Here is a 20,588-nt window from a genome sequence, read left to right as displayed (position 1 = left end):
GCGTAGTCGTGACAACGACCGACGAGTTGTCCGTTCCGAGATGCCTTTTGTTATTTGCCTGTTTGTGGCCCGCCTGTGAAATTCGTGCAATTCTCTTTCAACCTCTCATCAACTAGCTGTTTTTGCAGAATGTTAAAAATACGATAGTTATTCACTACACATTTTAACTAGGTGTTATTTCCATTATCTTAAGTCATTTATTTCTCAACAGGTTATTACAAAGCAGTATGACATGCAGGCGTTAAAAGCTTGTCAGAAGTGGGATTCTTACCCACACCTCCAGGGGAAACTGCGACCTGAAAGGATTCTCTTAATTATTCACTACACATGTTAACTAGGTGTTATTTCCATTATCTTAAGTCATTTATTTGTCAACTGGTTATTGCAAAGCAGTATGACATGCAGGCGTTAAAAGCTTGTCAGAAGTGGGATTCGAACCCACACCTCCAGGGGAGACTGCGACCTGAAAGGATTCTCTTAATTATTCACTACACATGTTAACTAGGGGTTATTTCCATTATCTTAAGTCATTTATTTGTCAACTGGTTATTACAAAGCAGTATGACATGCAGGCGTTAAAAGATTGTCAGAAGTGGGATTCGAACCCACGCCTCCAATGGAGACTGCGACCTAAACGCAGCGCCTTAGACCGCTCGGCCATCCTGACTCTGAACAGCTTGATTTGGTGTTGGGATAAAGCGTACTAGGTAAAAGTAGAAATAGGCACGGCCTCCTGAGATCACCACAAAGACCAGTAAATGCACAATACTGACTTGCACTTTCAACATCAAATAGTCATTGGTTTTTATCAATTAAAAACTCCAGTCATTGATTTATCCTCAATATGTCCTTCAATGGAAAAAGCGTAGTCGTGACAACGACCGACGAGTTGTGCGTTCCGAGATGCCTTTTGTTATTTGCCTGTTTGTGGCCCGCCTGTGAAATTCGTGCAATTCTCTTTCAACCTCTCATTAACTAGCTGTTTTTGCAGAATGTTAAAAATACAATAGTTATTCACTACACATTTTGACTAGGTGTTATTTCCATTATCTTAAGTCATTTATTTCTCAACATGTTATTACAAAGCAGTATGACATGCAGGTGTTAAAAGCTTGTCAGAAGTGGGATTCGAACCCACACCTCCAGGGGAGACTGCGACCTGAAAGGATTCTCTTAATTATTCACTACACATGTTAACTAGGTGTTATTTCCATTATCTTAAGTAATTTAATTGTCAACTGGTTATTACAAAGCAGTATGACATGCAGGCGTTAAAAGTTTGTCAGAAGTGGGATTCGAACCCACGCCTCCAGTGGAGAAAGCGACCTGAAAGGATTCTCTTAATTATTCACTACACATGTTAACTAGGTGTTATTTCCATTATGTTAAGTCATTTATTTGTCAACTGGTTATTACAAAGCAGTATGACATGCAGGCGTTAAAAGCTTGTCAGAAGTGGGATTCCAACCCACACCTCCAGTGGAGACTGCGACCTGAAAGGATTCTCTTAATTATTCACTACACATGTTAACTAGGTGTTATTTCCATTATGTTAAGTCATTTATTTGTCAACTGGTTATTACAAAGCAGTATGACATGCAGGCGTTAAAAGCATGTCAGAAGTGGGATTCGAACACACGACTCCAGTTGAGACTGCGACCTGAACGCAGCGCCTTAGACCGCTCGGTCATCCTGCCTCTGAACAGCTTGATTTGGTGTTGGGATAAAGCGTACTAGGTAAAAGTAGAAATAGGCACGGCCTCCTGAGATCACCACAAAGACCAGTAAATGCACAATACTGACTTGCACTTTCAACATCAAATAGTCATTGGTTTTTATCAATTAAAAACTCCAGTCATTGATTTATCCTCAATATGTCCTTCAATGGAAAAAGCGTAGTCGTGACAACGACCGACGAGTTGTGCGTTCCGAGATGCCTTTTGTTATTTGCCTGTTTGTGGCCCGCCTGTGAAATTCGTGCAATTCTCTTTCAACCTCTCATCAACTAGCTGTTTTTGCAGAATGTTAAAAATACGATAGTTATTCACTACACATTTTGACTAGGTGTTATTTCCATTATCTTAAGTCATTTATTTCTCAACAGGTTATTACAAAGCAGTATGACATGCAGGTGTTAAAAGCTTGTCAGAAGTGGGATTCGAACCCACACCTCCAGGGGAGACTGCGACCTGAAAGGATTCTCTTAATTATTCACTACACATGTTAACTAGGTGTTATTTCCATTATCTTAAGTAATTTAATTGTCAACTGGTTATTACAAAGCAGTATGACATGCAGGCGTTAAAAGTTTGTCAGAAGTGGGATTCGAACCCACGCCTCCAGTGGAGACAGCGACCTGAAAGGATTCTCTTAATTATTCACTACACATGTTAACTAGGTGTTATTTCCATTATGTTAAGTCATTTATTTGTCAACTGGTTATTACAAAGCAGTATGACATGCAGGCGTTAAAAGCTTGTCAGAAGTGGGATTCCAACCCACACCTCCAGTGGAGACTGCGACCTGAAAGGATTCTCTTAATTATTCACTACACATGTTAACTAGGTGTTATTTCCATTATGTTAAGTCATTTATTTGTCAACTGGTTATTACAAAGCAGTATGACATGCAGGCGTTAAAAGCATGTCAGAAGTGGGATTCGAACACACGACTCCAGTTGAGACTGCGACCTGAACGCAGCGCCTTAGACCGCTCGGTCATCCTGCCTCTGAACAGCTTGATTTGGTGTTGGGATAAAGCGTACTAGGTAAAAGTAGAAATAGGCACGGCCTCCTGAGATCACCACAAAGACCAGTAAATGCACAATACTGACTTGCACTTTCAACATCAAATAGTCATTGGTTTTTATCAATTAAAAACTCCAGTCATTGATTTATCCTCAATATGTCCTTCAATGGAAAAAGCGTAGTCGTGACAACGACCGACGAGTTGTCCGTTCCGAGATGCCTTTTGTTATTTGCCTGTTTGTGGCCCGCCTGTGAAATTCGTGCAATTCTCTTTCAACCTCTCATCAACTAGCTGTTTTTGCAGAATGTTAAAAATACGATAGTTATTCACTACACATTTTAACTAGGTGTTATTTCCATTATCTTAAGTCATTTATTTCTCAACAGGTTATTACAAAGCAGTATGACATGCAGGCGTTAAAAGCTTGTCAGAAGTGGGATTCGAACCCACACCTCCAGGGGAAACTGCGACCTGAAAGGATTCTCTTAATTATTCACTACACATGTTAACTAGGTGTTATTTCCATTATCTTAAGTCATTTATTTGTCAACTGGTTATTGCAAAGCAGTATGACATGCAGGCGTTAAAAGCTTGTCAGAAGTGGGATTCGAACCCACACCTCCAGGGGAGACTGCGACCTGAAAGGATTCTCTTAATTATTCACTACACATGTTAACTAGGGGTTATTTCCATTATCTTAAGTCATTTATTTGTCAACTGGTTATTACAAAGCAGTATGACATGCAGGCGTTAAAAGATTGTCAGAAGTGGGATTCGAACCCACGCCTCCAATGGAGACTGCGACCTAAACGCAGCGCCTTAGACCGCTCGGCCATCCTGACTCTGAACAGCTTGATTTGGTGTTGGGATAAAGCGTACTAGGTAAAAGTAGAAATAGGCACGGCCTCCTGAGATCACCACAAAGACCAGTAAATGCACAATACTGACTTGCACTTTCAACATCAAATAGTCATTGGTTTTTATCAATTAAAAACTCCAGTCATTGATTTATCCTCAATATGTCCTTCAATGGAAAAAGCGTAGTCGTGACAACGACCGACGAGTTGTGCGTTCCGAGATGCCTTTTGTTATTTGCCTGTTTGTGGCCCGCCTGTGAAATTCGTGCAATTCTCTTTCAACCTCTCATCAACTAGCTGTTTTTGCAGAATGTTAAAAATACGATAGTTATTCACTACACATTTTGACTAGGTGTTATTTCCATTATCTTAAGTCATTTATTTCTCAACAGGTTATTACAAAGCAGTATGACATGCAGGCGTTAAAAGCTTGTCAGAAGTGGGATTCGAACCCACACCTCCAGGGGAAACTGCGACCTGAAAGGATTCTCTTAATTATTCACTACACATGTTAACTAGGTGTTATTTCCATTATCTTAAGTAATTTAATTGTCAACTGGTTATTACAAAGCAGTATGACATGCAGGCGTTAAAAGTTTGTCAGAAGTGGGATTCGAACCCACGCCTCCAGTGGAGACAGCGACCTGAAAGGATTCTCTTAATTATTCACTACACATGTTAACTAGGTAACTAGCTGTTTTTGCAGAATGTTAAAAATACAATAGTTATTCACTACACATTTTGACTAGGTGTTATTTCCATTATCTTAAGTCATTTATTTCTCAACATGTTATTACAAAGCAGTATGACATGCAGGTGTTAAAAGCTTGTCAGAAGTGGGATTCGAACCCACACCTCCAGGGGAGACTGCAACCTGAAAGGATTCTCTTAATTATTCACTACACATGTTAACTAGGTGTTATTTCCATTATCTTAAGTAATTTAATTGTCAACTGGTTATTACAAAGCAGTATGACATGCAGGCGTTAAAAGCTTGTCAGAAGTGGGATTCCAACCCACACCTCCAGTGGAGAGTGCGACCTGAAAGGATTCTCTTAATTATTCACTACACATGTTAACTAGGTGTTATTTCCATTATGTTAAGTCATTTATTTGTCAACTGGTTATTACAAAGCAGTATGACATGCAGGCGTTAAAAGCATGTCAGAAGTGGGATTCGAACACACGACTCCAGTTGAGACTGCGACCTGAACGCAGCGCCTTAGACCGCTCGGTCATCCTGCCTCTGAACAGCTTGATTTGGTGTTGGGATAAAGCGTACTAGGTAAAAGTAGAAATAGGTCCGGCCTCCTGAGATCACCACAAAGTCTAGTAAATGCACAATACTGACTTGCACTTTCAACATCAAATAGTCATTGGTTTTTATCAATTAAAAACTCCAGTCATTGATTTATCCTCAATATGTCCTTCAATGGAAAAAGCGTAGTCGTGACAACGACCGACGAGTTGTCCGTTCCGAGATGCCTTTTGTTATTTGCCTGTTTGTGGCCCGCCTGTGAAATTCGTGCAATTCTCTTTCAACCTCTCATCAACTAGCTGTTTTTGCAGAATGTTAAAAATACGATAGTTATTCACTACACATTTTAACTAGGTGTTATTTCCATTATCTTAAGTCATTTATTTCTCAACAGGTTATTACAAAGCAGTATGACATGCAGGCGTTAAAAGCTTGTCAGAAGTGGGATTCTTACCCACACCTCCAGGGGAAACTGCGACCTGAAAGGATTCTCTTAATTATTCACTACACATGTTAACTAGGTGTTATTTCCATTATCTTAAGTCATTTATTTGTCAACTGGTTATTGCAAAGCAGTATGACATGCAGGCGTTAAAAGCTTGTCAGAAGTGGGATTCGAACCCACACCTCCAGGGGAGACTGCGACCTGAAAGGATTCTCTTAATTATTCACTACACATGTTAACTAGGGGTTATTTCCATTATCTTAAGTCATTTATTTGTCAACTGGTTATTACAAAGCAGTATGACATGCAGGCGTTAAAAGATTGTCAGAAGTGGGATTCGAACCCACGCCTCCAATGGAGACTGCGACCTAAACGCAGCGCCTTAGACCGCTCGGCCATCCTGACTCTGAACAGCTTGATTTGGTGTTGGGATAAAGCGTACTAGGTAAAAGTAGAAATAGGCACGGCCTCCTGAGATCACCACAAAGACCAGTAAATGCACAATACTGACTTGCACTTTCAACATCAAATAGTCATTGGTTTTTATCAATTAAAAACTCCAGTCATTGATTTATCCTCAATATGTCCTTCAATGGAAAAAGCGTAGTCGTGACAACGACCGACGAGTTGTGCGTTCCGAGATGCCTTTTGTTATTTGCCTGTTTGTGGCCCGCCTGTGAAATTCGTGCAATTCTCTTTCAACCTCTCATTAACTAGCTGTTTTTGCAGAATGTTAAAAATACAATAGTTATTCACTACACATTTTGACTAGGTGTTATTTCCATTATCTTAAGTCATTTATTTCTCAACATGTTATTACAAAGCAGTATGACATGCAGGTGTTAAAAGCTTGTCAGAAGTGGGATTCGAACCCACACCTCCAGGGGAGACTGCAACCTGAAAGGATTCTCTTAATTATTCACTACACATGTTAACTAGGTGTTATTTCCATTATCTTAAGTAATTTAATTGTCAACTGGTTATTACAAAGCAGTATGACATGCAGGCGTTAAAAGTTTGTCAGAAGTGGGATTCGAACCCACGCCTCCAGTGGAGACAGCGACCTGAAAGGATTCTCTTAATTATTCACTACACATGTTAACTAGGTGTTATTTCCATTATGTTAAGTCATTTATTTGTCAACTGGTTATTACAAAGCAGTATGACATGCAGGCGTTAAAAGCTTGTCAGAAGTGGGATTCCAACCCACACCTCCAGTGGAGACTGCGACCTGAAAGGATTCTCTTAATTATTCACTACACATGTTAACTAGGTGTTATTTCCATTATGTTAAGTCATTTATTTGTCAACTGGTTATTACAAAGCAGTATGACATGCAGGCGTTAAAAGCATGTCAGAAGTGGGATTCGAACACACGACTCCAGTTGAGACTGCGACCTGAACGCAGCGCCTTAGACCGCTCGGTCATCCTGCCTCTGAACAGCTTGATTTGGTGTTGGGATAAAGCGTACTAGGTAAAAGTAGAAATAGGCACGGCCTCCTGAGATCACCACAAAGACCAGTAAATGCACAATACTGACTTGCACTTTCAACATCAAATAGTCATTGGTTTTTATCAATTAAAAACTCCAGTCATTGATTTATCCTCAATATGTCCTTCAATGGAAAAAGCGTAGTCGTGACAACGACCGACGAGTTGTCCGTTCCGAGATGCCTTTTGTTATTTGCCTGTTTGTGGCCCGCCTGTGAAATTCGTGCAATTCTCTTTCAACCTCTCATCAACTAGCTGTTTTTGCAGAATGTTAAAAATACGATAGTTATTCACTACACATTTTAACTAGGTGTTATTTCCATTATCTTAAGTCATTTATTTCTCAACAGGTTATTACAAAGCAGTATGACATGCAGGCGTTAAAAGCTTGTCAGAAGTGGGATTCTTACCCACACCTCCAGGGGAAACTGCGACCTGAAAGGATTGTCTTAATTATTCACTACACATGTTAACTAGGTGTTATTTCCATTATCTTAAGTCATTTATTTGTCAACTGGTTATTGCAAAGCAGTATGACATGCAGGCGTTAAAAGCTTGTCAGAAGTGGGATTCGAACCCACACCTCCAGGGGAGACTGCGACCTGAAAGGATTCTCTTAATTATTCACTACACATGTTAACTAGGGGTTATTTCCATTATCTTAAGTCATTTATTTGTCAACTGGTTATTACAAAGCAGTATGACATGCAGGCGTTAAAAGATTGTCAGAAGTGGGATTCGAACCCACGCCTCCAATGGAGACTGCGACCTAAACGCAGCGCCTTAGACCGCTCGGCCATCCTGACTCTGAACAGCTTGATTTGGTGTTGGGATAAAGCGTACTAGGTAAAAGTAGAAATAGGCACGGCCTCCTGAGATCACCACAAAGACCAGTAAATGCACAATACTGACTTGCACTTTCAACATCAAATAGTCATTGGTTTTTATCAATTAAAAACTCCAGTCATTGATTTATCCTCAATATGTCCTTCAATGGAAAAAGCGTAGTCGTGACAACGACCGACGAGTTGTGCGTTCCGAGATGCCTTTTGTTATTTGCCTGTTTGTGGCCCGCCTGTGAAATTCGTGCAATTCTCTTTCAACCTCTCATTAACTAGCTGTTTTTGCAGAATGTTAAAAATACAATAGTTATTCACTACACATTTTGACTAGGTGTTATTTCCATTATCTTAAGTCATTTATTTCTCAACATGTTATTACAAAGCAGTATGACATGCAGGTGTTAAAAGCTTGTCAGAAGTGGGATTCGAACCCACACCTCCAGGGGAGACTGCAACCTGAAAGGATTCTCTTAATTATTCACTACACATGTTAACTAGGTGTTATTTCCATTATCTTAAGTAATTTAATTGTCAACTGGTTATTACAAAGCAGTATGACATGCAGGCGTTAAAAGTTTGTCAGAAGTGGGATTCGAACCCACGCCTCCAGTGGAGACAGCGACCTGAAAGGATTCTCTTAATTATTCACTACACATGTTAACTAGGTGTTATTTCCATTATGTTAAGTCATTTATTTGTCAACTGGTTATTACAAAGCAGTATGACATGCAGGCGTTAAAAGCTTGTCAGAAGTGGGATTCCAACCCACACCTCCAGTGGAGACTGCGACCTGAAAGGATTCTCTTAATTATTCACTACACATGTTAACTAGGTGTTATTTCCATTATGTTAAGTCATTTATTTGTCAACTGGTTATTACAAAGCAGTATGACATGCAGGCGTTAAAAGCATGTCAGAAGTGGGATTCGAACACACGACTCCAGTTGAGACTGCGACCTGAACGCAGCGCCTTAGACCGCTCGGTCATCCTGCCTCTGAACAGCTTGATTTGGTGTTGGGATAAAGCGTACTAGGTAAAAGTAGAAATAGGCACGGCCTCCTGAGATCACCACAAAGACCAGTAAATGCACAATACTGACTTGCACTTTCAACATCAAATAGTCATTGGTTTTTATCAATTAAAAACTCCAGTCATTGATTTATCCTCAATATGTCCTTCAATGGAAAAAGCGTAGTCGTGACAACGACCGACGAGTTGTGCGTTCCGAGATGCCTTTTGTTATTTGCCTGTTTGTGGCCCGCCTGTGAAATTCGTGCAATTCTCTTTCAACCTCTCATTAACTAGCTGTTTTTGCAGAATGTTAAAAATACAATAGTTATTCACTACACATTTTGACTAGGTGTTATTTCCATTATCTTAAGTCATTTATTTCTCAACATGTTATTACAAAGCAGTATGACATGCAGGTGTTAAAAGCTTGTCAGAAGTGGGATTCGAACCCACACCTCCAGGGGAGACTGCAACCTGAAAGGATTCTCTTAATTATTCACTACACATGTTAACTAGGTGTTATTTCCATTATCTTAAGTAATTTAATTGTCAACTGGTTATTACAAAGCAGTATGACATGCAGGCGTTAAAAGTTTGTCAGAAGTGGGATTCGAACCCACGCCTCCAGTGGAGACAGCGACCTGAAAGGATTCTCTTAATTATTCACTACACATGTTAACTAGGTGTTATTTCCATTATGTTAAGTCATTTATTTGTCAACTGGTTATTACAAAGCAGTATGACATGCAGGCGTTAAAAGCTTGTCAGAAGTGGGATTCCAACCCACACCTCCAGTGGAGACTGCGACCTGAAAGGATTCTCTTAATTATTCACTACACATGTTAACTAGGTGTTATTTCCATTATGTTAAGTCATTTATTTGTCAACTGGTTATTACAAAGCAGTATGACATGCAGGCGTTAAAAGCATGTCAGAAGTGGGATTCGAACACACGACTCCAGTTGAGACTGCGACCTGAACGCAGCGCCTTAGACCGCTCGGTCATCCTGCCTCTGAACAGCTTGATTTGGTGTTGGGATAAAGCGTACTAGGTAAAAGTAGAAATAGGCACGGCCTCCTGAGATCACCACAAAGACCAGTAAATGCACAATACTGACTTGCACTTTCAACATCAAATAGTCATTGGTTTTTATCAATTAAAAACTCCAGTCATTGATTTATCCTCAATATGTCCTTCAATGGAAAAAGCGTAGTCGTGACAACGACCGACGAGTTGTCCGTTCCGAGATGCCTTTTGTTATTTGCCTGTTTGTGGCCCGCCTGTGAAATTCGTGCAATTCTCTTTCAACCTCTCATCAACTAGCTGTTTTTGCAGAATGTTAAAAATACGATAGTTATTCACTACACATTTTAACTAGGTGTTATTTCCATTATCTTAAGTCATTTATTTCTCAACAGGTTATTACAAAGCAGTATGACATGCAGGCGTTAAAAGCTTGTCAGAAGTGGGATTCTTACCCACACCTCCAGGGGAAACTGCGACCTGAAAGGATTGTCTTAATTATTCACTACACATGTTAACTAGGTGTTATTTCCATTATCTTAAGTCATTTATTTGTCAACTGGTTATTGCAAAGCAGTATGACATGCAGGCGTTAAAAGCTTGTCAGAAGTGGGATTCGAACCCACACCTCCAGGGGAGACTGCGACCTGAAAGGATTCTCTTAATTATTCACTACACATGTTAACTAGGGGTTATTTCCATTATCTTAAGTCATTTATTTGTCAACTGGTTATTACAAAGCAGTATGACATGCAGGCGTTAAAAGATTGTCAGAAGTGGGATTCGAACCCACGCCTCCAATGGTGACTGCGACCTAAACGCAGCGCCTTAGACCGCTCGGCCATCCTGACTCTGAACAGCTTGATTTGGTGTTGGGATAAAGCGTACTAGGTAAAAGTAGAAATAGGCACGGCCTCCTGAGATCACCACAAAGACCAGTAAATGCACAATACTGACTTGCACTTTCAACATCAAATAGTCATTGGTTTTTATCAATTAAAAACTCCAGTCATTGATTTATCCTCAATATGTCCTTCAATGGAAAAAGCGTAGTCGTGACAACGACCGACGAGTTGTGCGTTCCGAGATGCCTTTTGTTATTTGCCTGTTTGTGGCCCGCCTGTGAAATTCGTGCAATTCTCTTTCAACCTCTCATTAACTAGCTGTTTTTGCAGAATGTTAAAAATACGATAGTTATTCACTACACATTTTGACTAGGTGTTATTTCCATTATCTTAAGTCATTTATTTCTCAACATGTTATTACAAAGCAGTATGACATGCAGGTGTTAAAAGCTTGTCAGAAGTGGGATTCGAACCCACACCTCCAGGGGAGACTGCAACCTGAAAGGATTCTCTTAATTATTCACTACACATGTTAACTAGGTGTTATTTCCATTATCTTAAGTAATTTAATTGTCAACTGGTTATTACAAAGCAGTATGACATGCAGGCGTTAAAAGTTTGTCAGAAGTGGGATTCGAACCCACGCCTCCAGTGGAGAAAGCGACCTGAAAGGATTCTCTTAATTATTCACTACACATGTTAACTAGGTGTTATTTCCATTATGTTAAGTCATTTATTTGTCAACTGGTTATTACAAAGCAGTATGACATGCAGGCGTTAAAAGCTTGTCAGAAGTGGGATTCCAACCCACACCTCCAGTGGAGACTGCGACCTGAAAGGATTCTCTTAATTATTCACTACACATGTTAACTAGGTGTTATTTCCATTATGTTAAGTCATTTATTTGTCAACTGGTTATTACAAAGCAGTATGACATGCAGGCGTTAAAAGCATGTCAGAAGTGGGATTCGAACACACGACTCCAGTTGAGACTGCGACCTGAACGCAGCGCCTTAGACCGCTCGGTCATCCTGCCTCTGAACAGCTTGATTTGGTGTTGGGATAAAGCGTACTAGGTAAAAGTAGAAATAGGCACGGCCTCCTGAGATCACCACAAAGACCAGTAAATGCACAATACTGACTTGCACTTTCAACATCAAATAGTCATTGGTTTTTATCAATTAAAAACTCCAGTCATTGATTTATCCTCAATATGTCCTTCAATGGAAAAAGCGTAGTCGTGACAACGACCGACGAGTTGTGCGTTCCGAGATGCCTTTTGTTATTTGCCTGTTTGTGGCCCGCCTGTGAAATTCGTGCAATTCTCTTTCAACCTCTCATCAACTAGCTGTTTTTGCAGAATGTTAAAAATACGATAGTTATTCACTACACATTTTGACTAGGTGTTATTTCCATTATCTTAAGTCATTTATTTCTCAACAGGTTATTACAAAGCAGTATGACATGCAGGTGTTAAAAGCTTGTCAGAAGTGGGATTCGAACCCACACCTCCAGGGGAGACTGCGACCTGAAAGGATTCTCTTAATTATTCACTACACATGTTAACTAGGTGTTATTTCCATTATCTTAAGTAATTTAATTGTCAACTGGTTATTACAAAGCAGTATGACATGCAGGCGTTAAAAGTTTGTCAGAAGTGGGATTCGAACCCACGCCTCCAGTGGAGACAGCGACCTGAAAGGATTCTCTTAATTATTCACTACACATGTTAACTAGGTGTTATTTCCATTATGTTAAGTCATTTATTTGTCAACTGGTTATTACAAAGCAGTATGACATGCAGGCGTTAAAAGCATGTCAGAAGTGGGATTCGAACACACGACTCCAGTTGAGACTGCGACCTGAACGCAGCGCCTTAGACCGCTCGGTCATCCTGCCTCTGAACCGCTTGATTTGGTGTTGGGATAAAGCGTACTAGGTAAAAGTAGAAATAGGCACGGCCTCCTGAGATCACCACAAAGACCAGTAAATGCACAATACTGACTTGCACTTTCAACATCAAATAGTCATTGGTTTTTATCAATTAAAAACTCCAGTCATTGATTTATCCTCAATATGTCCTTCAATGGAAAAAGCGTAGTCGTGACAACGACCGACGAGTTGTGCGTTCCGAGATGCCTTTTGTTATTTGCCTGTTTGTGGCCCGCCTGTGAAATTCGTGCAATTCTCTTTCAACCTCTCATCAACTAGCTGTTTTTGCAGAATGTTAAAAATACGATAGTTATTCACTACACATTTTGACTAGGTGTTATTTCCATTATCTTAAGTCATTTATTTCTCAACAGGTTATTACAAAGCAGTATGACATGCAGGTGTTAAAAGCTTGTCAGAAGTGGGATTCGAACCCACACCTCCAGGGGAGACTGCGACCTGAAAGGATTCTCTTAATTATTCACTACACATGTTAACTAGGTGTTATTTTTATTATCTTAAGTAATTTAATTGTCAACTGGTTATTACAAAGCAGTATGACATGCAGGCGTTAAAAGTTTGTCAGAAGTGGGATTCGAACCCACGCCTCCAGTGGAGACAGCGACCTGAAAGGATTCTCTTAATTATTCACTACACATGTTAACTAGGTGTTATTTCCATTATGTTAAGTCATTTATTTGTCAACTGGTTATTACAAAGCAGTATGACATGCAGGCGTTAAAAGCTTGTCAGAAGTGGGATTCCAACCCACACCTCCAGTGGAGACTGCGACCTGAAAGGATTCTCTTAATTATTCACTACACATGTTAACTAGGTGTTATTTCCATTATGTTAAGTCATTTATTTGTCAACTGGTTATTACAAAGCAGTATGACATGCAGGCGTTAAAAGCATGTCAGAAGTGGGATTCGAACACACGACTCCAGTGGAGACTGCGACCTGAACGCAGCGCCTTAGACCGCTCGGTCATCCTGCCTCTGAACAGCTTGATTTGGTGTTGGGATAAAGCGTACTAGGTAAAAGTAGAAATAGGCACGGCCTCCTGAGATCACCACAAAGACCAGTAAATGCACAATACTGACTTGCACTTTCAACATCAAATAGTCATTGGTTTTTATCAATTAAAAACTCCAGTCATTGATTTATCCTCAATATGTCCTTCAATGGAAAAAGCGTAGTCGTGACAACGACCGACGAGTTGTCCGTTCCGAGATGCCTTTTGTTATTTGCCTGTTTGTGGCCCGCCTGTGAAATTCGTGCAATTCTCTTTCAACCTCTCATCAACTAGCTGTTTTTGCAGAATGTTAAAAATACGATAGTTATTCACTACACATTTTAACTAGGTGTTATTTCCATTATCTTAAGTCATTTATTTCTCAACAGGTTATTACAAAGCAGTATGACATGCAGGCGTTAAAAGCTTGTCAGAAGTGGGATTCGAACCCACACCTCCAGGGGAGACTGCGACCTGAAAGGATTCTCTTAATTATTCACTAAACATGTTAACTAGGTGTTATTTCCATTATCTTAAGTCATTTATTTGTCAACTGGTTATTGCAAAGCAGTATGACATGCAGGCGTTAAAAGCTTGTCAGAAGTGGGATTCGAACCCACACCTCCAGGGGAGACTGCGACCTGAAAGGATTCTCTTAATTATTCACTACACATGTTAACTAGGGGTTATTTCCATTATCTTAAGTCATTTATTTGTCAACTGGTTATTACAAAGCAGTATGACATGCAGGCGTTAAAAGATTGTCAGAAGTGGGATTCGAACCCACGCCTCCAATGGAGACTGCGACCTAAACGCAGCGCCTTAGACCGCTCGGCCATCCTGACTCTGAACAGCTTGATTTGGTGTTGGGATAAAGCGTACTAGGTAAAAGTAGAAATAGGCACGGCCTCCTGAGATCACCACAAAGACCAGTAAATGCACAATACTGACTTGCACTTTCAACATCAAATAGTCATTGGTTTTTATCAATTAAAAACTCCAGTCATTGATTTATCCTCAATATGTCCTTCAATGGAAAAAGCGTAGTCGTGACAACGACCGACGAGTTGTGCGTTCCGAGATGCCTTTTGTTATTTGCCTGTTTGTGGCCCGCCTGTGAAATTCGTGCAATTCTCTTTCAACCTCTCATCAACTAGCTGTTTTTGCAGAATGTTAAAAATACGATAGTTATTCACTACACATTTTGACTAGGTGTTATTTCCATTATCTTAAGTCATTTATTTCTCAACAGGTTATTACAAAGCAGTATGACATGCAGGCGTTAAAAGCTTGTCAGAAGTGGGATTCGAACCCACACCTCCAGGGGAGACTGCGACCTGAAAGGATTCTCTTAATTATTCACTACACATGTTAACTAAGTGTTATTTCCATTATCTTAAGTAATTTAATTGTCAACTGGTTATTACAAAGCAGTATGACATGCAGGCGTTAAAAGTTTGTCAGAAGTGGGATTCGAACCCACGCCTCCAGTGGAGAGAGCGACCTGAAAGGATTCTCTTAATTATTCACTACACATGTTAACTAGGTGTTATTTCCATTATGTTAAGTCATTTATTTGTCAACTGGTTATTACAAAGCAGTATGACATGCAGGCGTTAAAAGCTTGTCAGAAGTGGGATTCGAACACACGACTCCAGTTGAGACTGCGACCTGAACACAGCGCCTTAGACCGCTCGGTCATCCTGCCTCTGAACAGCTTGATTTGGTGTTGGGATAAAGCGTACTAGGTAAAAGTAGAAATAGGTCCGGCCTCCTGAGATCACCACAAAGTCTAGTAAATGCACAATACTGACTTGCACTTTCAACATCAAATAGTCATTGGTTTTTATCAATTAAAAACTCCAGTCATTGATTTATCCTCAATATGTCCTTCAATGGAAAAAGCGTAGTCGTGACAACGACCGACGAGTTGTCCGTTCCGAGATGCCTTTTGTTATTTGCCTGTTTGTGGCCCGCCTGTGAAATTCGTGCAATTCTCTTTCAACCTCTCATCAACTAGCTGTTTTTGCAGAATGTTAAAAATACGATAGTTATTCACTACACATTTTAACTAGGTGTTATTTCCATTATCTTAAGTCATTTATTTCTCAACAGGTTATTACAAAGCAGTATGACATGCAGGCGTTAAAAGCTTGTCAGAAGTGGGATTCTTACCCACACCTCCAGGGGAAACTGCGACCTGAAAGGATTCTCTTAATTATTCACTACACATGTTAACTAGGTGTTATTTCCATTATCTTAAGTCATTTATTTGTCAACTGGTTATTGCAAAGCAGTATGACATGCAGGCGTTAAAAGCTTGTCAGAAGTGGGATTCGAACCCACACCTCCAGGGGAGACTGCGACCTGAAAGGATTCTCTTAATTATTCACTACACATGTTAACTAGGGGTTATTTCCATTATCTTAAGTCATTTATTTGTCAACTGGTTATTACAAAGCAGTATGACATGCAGGCGTTAAAAGATTGTCAGAAGTGGGATTCGAACCCACGCCTCCAATGGAGACTGCGACCTAAACGCAGCGCCTTAGACCGCTCGGCCATCCTGACTCTGAACAGCTTGATTTGGTGTTGGGATAAAGCGTACTAGGTAAAAGTAGAAATAGGCACGGCCTCCTGAGATCACCACAAAGACCAGTAAATGCACAATACTGACTTGCACTTTCAACATCAAATAGTCATTGGTTTTTATCAATTAAAAACTCCAGTCATTGATTTATCCTCAATATGTCCTTCAATGGAAAAAGCGTAGTCGTGACAACGACCGACGAGTTGTGCGTTCCGAGATGCCTTTTGTTATTTGCCTGTTTGTGGCCCGCCTGTGAAATTCGTGCAATTCTCTTTCAACCTCTCATCAACTAGCTGTTTTTGCAGAATGTTAAAAATACGATAGTTATTCACTACACATTTTGACTAGGTGTTATTTCCATTATCTTAAGTCATTTATTTCTCAACAGGTTATTACAAAGCAGTATGACATGCAGGTGTTAAAAGCTTGTCAGAAGTGGGATTCGAACCCACACCTCCAGGGGAGACTGCGACCTGAAAGGATTCTCTTAATTATTCACTACACATGTTAACTAGGTGTTATTTCCATTATCTTAAGTAATTTAATTGTCAACTGGTTATTACAAAGCAGTATGACATGCAGGCGTTAAAAGTTTGTCAGAAGTGGGATTCGAACCCACGCCTCCAGTGGAGACAGCGACCTGAAAGGATTCTCTTAATTATTCACTACACATGTTAACTAGGTGTTATTTCCATTATGTTAAGTCATTTATTTGTCAACTGGTTATTACAAAGCAGTATGACATGCAGGCGTTAAAAGCATGTCAGAAGTGGGATTCGAACACACGACTCCAGTTGAGACTGCGACCTGAACGCAGCGCCTTAGACCGCTCGGTCATCCTGCCTCTGAACAGCTTGATTTGGTGTTGGGATAAAGCGTACTAGGTAAAAGTAGAAATAGGCACGGCCTCCTGAGATCACCACAAAGACCAGTAAATGCACAATACTGACTTGCACTTTCAACATCAAATAGTCATTGGTTTTTATCAATTAAAAACTCCAGTCATTGATTTATCCTCAATATGTCCTTCAATGGAAAAAGCGTAGTCGTGACAACGACCGACGAGTTGTCCGTTCCGAGATGCCTTTTGTTATTTGCCTGTTTGTGGCCCGCCTGTGAAATTCGTGCAATTCTCTTTCAACCTCTCATCAACTAGCTGTTTTTGCAGAATGTTAAAAATACGATAGTTATTCACTACACATTTTAACTAGGTGTTATTTCCATTATCTTAAGTCATTTATTTCTCAACAGGTTATTACAAAGCAGTATGACATGCAGGCGTTAAAAGCTTGTCAGAAGTGGGATTCGAACCCACACCTCCAGGGGAGACTGCGACCTGAAAGGATTCTCTTAATTATTCACTACACATGTTAACTAGGTGTTATTTCCATTATCTTAAGTCATTTATTTGTCAACTGGTTATTGCAAAGCAGTATGACATGCAGGCGTTAAAAGCTTGTCAGAAGTGGGATTCGAACCCACACCTCCAGGGGAGACTGCGACCTGAAAGGATTCTCTTAATTATTCACTACACATGTTAACTAGGTGTTATTTCCATTATCTTAAGTCATTTATTTGTCAACTGGTTATTACAAAGCAGTATGACATGCAGGCGTTAAAAGATTGTCAGAAGTGGGATTCGAACCCACGCCTCCAGTGGAGACTGCGACCTAAACGCAGCGCCTTAGACCGCTCGGCCATCCTGACTCTGAACAGCTTGATTTGGTGTTGGGATAAAGCGTACTAGGTAAAAGTAGAAATAGGCACGGCCTCCTGAGATCACCACAAAGACCAGTAAATGCACAATACTGACTTGCACTTTCAACATCAAATAGTCATTGGTTTTTATCAATTAAAAACTCCAGTCATTGATTTATCCTCAATATGTCCTTCAATGGAAAAAGCGTAGTCGTGACAACGACCGACGAGTTGTGCGTTCCGAGATGCCTTTTGTTATTTGCCTGTTTGTGGCCCGCCTGTGAAATTCGTGCAATTCTCTTTCAACCTCTCATTAACTAGCTGTTTTTGCAGAATGTTAAAAATACAATAGTTATTCACTACACATTTTGACTAGGTGTTATTTCCATTATCTTAAGTCATTTATTTCTCAACATGTTATTACAAAGCAGTATGACATGCAGGTGTTAAAAGCTTGTCAGAAGTGGGATTCGAACCCACACCTCCAGGGGAGACTGCAACCTGAAAGGATTCTCTTAATTATTCACTACACATGTTAACTAGGTGTTATTTCCATTATCTTAAGTAATTTAATTGTCAACTGGTTATTACAAAGCAGTATGACATGCAGGCGTTAAAAGTTTGTCAGAAGTGGGATTCGAACCCACGCCTCCAGTGGAGACAGCGACCTGAAAGGATTCTCTTAATTATTCACTACACATGTTAACTAGAGGTTATTTCCATTATCTTAAGTCATTTATTTGTCAACTGGTTATTACAAAGCAGTATGACATGCAGGCGTTAAAAGATTGTCAGAAGTGGGATTCGAACCCACGCCTCCAATGGAGACTGCGAACTAAACGCAGCGCCTTAGACCGCTCGGCCATCCTGACTCTGAACAGCTTGATTTGGTGTTGGGATAAAGCGTACTAGGTAAAAGTAGAAATAGGCACGGCCTCCTGAGATCACCACAAAGACCAGTAAATGCACAATACTGACTTGCACTTTCAACATCAAATAGTCATTGGTTTTTATCAATTAAAAACTCCAGTCATTGATTTATCCTCAATATGTCCTTCAATGGAAAAAGCGTAGTCGTGACAACGACCGACGAGTTGTGCGTTCCGAGATGCCTTTTGTTATTTGCCTGTTTGTGGCCCGCCTGTGAAATTCGTGCAATTCTCTTTCAACCTCTCATTAACTAGCTGTTTTTGCAGAATGTTAAAAATACGATAGTTATTCACTACACATTTTGACTAGGTGTTATTTCCATTATCTTAAGTCATTTATTTCTCAACATGTTATTACAAAGCAGTATGACATGCAGGTGTTAAAAGCTTGTCAGAAGTGGGATTCGAACCCACACCTCCAGGGGAGACTGCGACCTGAAAGGATTCTCTTAATTATTCACTACACATGTTAACTAGGTGTTATTTCCATTATCTTAAGTAATTTAATTGTCAACTGGTTATTACAAAGCAGTATGACATGCAGGCGTTAAAAGTTTGTCAGAAGTGGGATTCGAACCCACGCCTCCAGTGGAGACAGCGACCTGAAAGGATTCTCTTAATTATTCACTACACATGTTAACTAGGTGTTATTTCCATTATGTTAAGTCATTTATTTGTCAACTGGTTATTACAAAGCAGTATGACATGCAGGCGTTAAAAGCTTGTCAGAAGTGGGATTCCAACCCACACCTCCAGTGGAGACTGCGACCTGAAAGGATTCTCTTAATTATTCACTACACATGTTAACTAGGTGTTATTTCCATTATGTTAAGTCATTTATTTGTCAACTGGTTATTACAAAGCAGTATGACATGCAGGCGTTAAAAGCTTGTCAGAAGTGGGATTCGAACCCACGACTCCAGTGGAGACTGCGACCTGAACGCAGCGCCTTAGACCGCTCGGCCATCCTGCCTCTGAACAGCTTGATTTGGTGTTGGGATAAAGCGTACTAGGTAAAAGTAGAAATAGGCACGGCCTCCTGAGATCACCACAAAGACCAGTAAATGCACAATACTGACTTGCACTTTCAACATCAAATAGTCATTGGTTTTTATCAATTAAAAACTCCAGTCATTGATTTATCCTCAATATGTCCTTCAATGGAAAAAGCGTAGTCGTGACAACGACCGACGAGTTGTGCGTTCCGAGATGCCTTTTGTTATTTGCCTGTTTGTGGCCCGCCTGTGAAATTCGTGCAATTCTCTTTCAACCTCTCATCAACTAGCTGTTTTTGCAGAATGTTAAAAATACGATAGTTATTCACTACACATTTTAACTAGGTGTTATTTCCATTATCTTAAGTCATTTATTTCTCAACAGGTTATTACAAAGCAGTATGACATGCAGGCGTTAAAAGCTTGTCAGAAGTGGGATTCGAACCCACACCTCCAGGGGAGACTGCGACCTGAAAGGATTCTCTTAATTATTCACTACACATGTTAACTAGGTGTTATTTCCATTATCTTAAGTCATTTATTTGTCAACTGGTTATTACAAAGCAGTATGACATGCAGGCGTTAAAAGCTTGTCAGAAGTGGGATTCGAACCCACACCTCCAGGGGAGACTGCGACCTGAAAGGATTCTCTTAATTATTCACTACACATGTTAACTAGGTGTTATTTCCATTATCTTAAGTCATTTATTTGTCAACTGGTTATTACAAAGCAGTATGACATGCAGGCGTTAAAAGCTTCACAGAAGTGGGATTCGAACCCACACCTCCAGGGGAGACTGCGACCTGAAAGGATTCTCTTCATTGTTCACTACACATGTTAACTAGGTGTTATTTCCGTTATGTTAAGTCATTTATTTGTCAACTGGTTATTACAAAGCAGTATGA

The 20,588-nt window shown here is 40.1% G+C and overlaps 10 non-coding genes across 10 annotated transcripts; all 10 read right to left on the bottom strand.

The window, feature by feature from the left end:
* Positions 1–584: 584 nt before the first annotated feature.
* Positions 585–667, bottom strand: trnal-uag (transfer RNA leucine (anticodon UAG)). The gene has a single exon. It is a non-coding gene; the product is annotated as a tRNA-Leu (tRNA).
* A 2,840-nt stretch (positions 668–3,507) lies between these two features.
* Positions 3,508–3,590, bottom strand: trnal-uag (transfer RNA leucine (anticodon UAG)). The gene has a single exon. It is a non-coding gene; the product is annotated as a tRNA-Leu (tRNA).
* A 2,040-nt stretch (positions 3,591–5,630) lies between these two features.
* Positions 5,631–5,713, bottom strand: trnal-uag (transfer RNA leucine (anticodon UAG)). The gene has a single exon. It is a non-coding gene; the product is annotated as a tRNA-Leu (tRNA).
* A 1,810-nt stretch (positions 5,714–7,523) lies between these two features.
* On the bottom strand, positions 7,524–7,606 carry trnal-uag (transfer RNA leucine (anticodon UAG)). The gene has a single exon. It is a non-coding gene; the product is annotated as a tRNA-Leu (tRNA).
* A 2,840-nt stretch (positions 7,607–10,446) lies between these two features.
* trnal-uag (transfer RNA leucine (anticodon UAG)) lies at positions 10,447–10,529 on the bottom strand. Its single transcript has one exon. It is a non-coding gene; the product is annotated as a tRNA-Leu (tRNA).
* Positions 10,530–14,232: 3,703 nt separating this feature from the next.
* Positions 14,233–14,315, bottom strand: trnal-uag (transfer RNA leucine (anticodon UAG)). The gene has a single exon. It is a non-coding gene; the product is annotated as a tRNA-Leu (tRNA).
* Positions 14,316–15,958: 1,643 nt separating this feature from the next.
* Positions 15,959–16,041, bottom strand: trnal-uag (transfer RNA leucine (anticodon UAG)). The gene has a single exon. It is a non-coding gene; the product is annotated as a tRNA-Leu (tRNA).
* A 1,643-nt stretch (positions 16,042–17,684) lies between these two features.
* trnal-uag (transfer RNA leucine (anticodon UAG)) lies at positions 17,685–17,767 on the bottom strand. The gene has a single exon. It is a non-coding gene; the product is annotated as a tRNA-Leu (tRNA).
* Positions 17,768–18,547: 780 nt separating this feature from the next.
* trnal-uag (transfer RNA leucine (anticodon UAG)) lies at positions 18,548–18,630 on the bottom strand. The gene has a single exon. It is a non-coding gene; the product is annotated as a tRNA-Leu (tRNA).
* A 947-nt stretch (positions 18,631–19,577) lies between these two features.
* On the bottom strand, positions 19,578–19,660 carry trnal-cag (transfer RNA leucine (anticodon CAG)). The gene has a single exon. It is a non-coding gene; the product is annotated as a tRNA-Leu (tRNA).
* Positions 19,661–20,588: the final 928 nt, after the last annotated feature.

This window comes from Salmo salar, chromosome 16 (genome assembly GCF_965601325.2).
Source record: "Salmo salar chromosome 16, fSalSal1, whole genome shotgun sequence".
In the NCBI taxonomy this organism is placed as follows: domain Eukaryota; kingdom Metazoa; phylum Chordata; class Actinopteri; order Salmoniformes; family Salmonidae; genus Salmo; species Salmo salar.
This window is presented reverse-complemented; position numbering and strand designations above follow the sequence as displayed.